This window comes from Bison bison, unplaced genomic scaffold, assembly GCF_000754665.1.
Source record: "Bison bison bison isolate TAMUID 2011002044 unplaced genomic scaffold, Bison_UMD1.0 scf7180017864244, whole genome shotgun sequence".
In the NCBI taxonomy this organism is placed as follows: domain Eukaryota; kingdom Metazoa; phylum Chordata; class Mammalia; order Artiodactyla; family Bovidae; genus Bison; species Bison bison.
The window spans coordinates 1847435-1848765 of NW_011494816.1; positions in this window are offsets into that span (position 1 = coordinate 1847435).

The following is a 1331-nucleotide window of genomic DNA, read 5'->3' on the forward strand; positions in this document are numbered from 1 at the left end:
TCATCTCCCATATGCTTTGGGCAAACTATATTTGATGAGCAATGTGAAAATTTCTGAGGTGTTCATCCCTATTTTTTCTGAAGATAACATGTCTTGTACTCAATACAGTTCACATAGTGTCTGCCTGGTGGAAATTTGGAACTGCCTCCCCAAATCTGGATTGTATTTAGTAGATAAAGAAATCAGTTCCTTTTCCTCATTGTGTCGATAATCTACACTCCGTCTGTTGGAGTAGGGTACGCCTTGATCACCTGTTGGGAAAGAGGGAAGAGAGCTAGCTCCTTCACCTGTCTGCAGGAAGGAGGATCTTAGGAAGGCCACCAGGAGGAGAGAAGCATTTCCTTTGATGAAGTCACATCCTGCCTGTGAACCCACTGATACTGTTGACGTTGGCCTGAAAATTAGAGGGTGTTCCTTAAAAGTGTTTTCTGACTGTCAGTACAAAACGTGATTGTATCAGCTCTTGTAATGTTTTCTTGACCCTTATGGAAGGTATAAATCCACGTAATTTCTTTCCTAGAGAACTGGGAAAGTGTCCTAGAATTAAAAAAAAAAAACACAAAATGTGTATAGTTGAGTGGACATGGATAAGCAACAGTTTGTTACTTTGCTGGGTTTGTTCCTTGGTATTTGTTTTCTGTCATCCTGTAAATATGATAATCTGTTTATATCCTTTTGTATATCACTGATACTGAATTGGGTAGAAAAATAAATTGACAGTTTTTAGAAATGGGACTGTTAATTGAAATATGCGTATCTGTAAGATCAGTTATTTAATTTCTGGTGTATATGTGTATGTGTTGCATTAGCCATTTTAATCAATCTGAGACCCGATACTTATAAAACCTGAAACATGTCTTGAGAAATCAGCTTTTGCCTCTGACTGGACTCATCTGGTGGGTGATCTGTAATGGTAACTCTGAGGAGCCTAAATTCTAAAAGCCTCTTTCTTCGAGGATGCAGGTGCTGAAAGCCATTTCTTAATAGAGGTTTCTTTTCTTGCCAGAATAGTGTTTCTAAATGGATCATATTCCCCCAGGCTAAAAATTATGTCTGTCAACTTTACTTAAATTAGCCTGAACTTCTCCTCAGGGTAGTTGAGGTACTATAACTAAGGCCCTCAACTTGCCCTGTTTGCTATCCAATCCATAGTTATCTTTCTTCTTTTTTTTTTTTTTTAAATTTTATTTTATTTTTAAACTTTACATAATTGTATTAGTTTTGCCAAATATCAAAATGAATCCACCACAGGTATACATGTGTTCCCCATCCTGAACCCTCCTCCCTCCTCCCTCCACATACCATCCCTCTGGGTCGTCCCAGTGCACTAG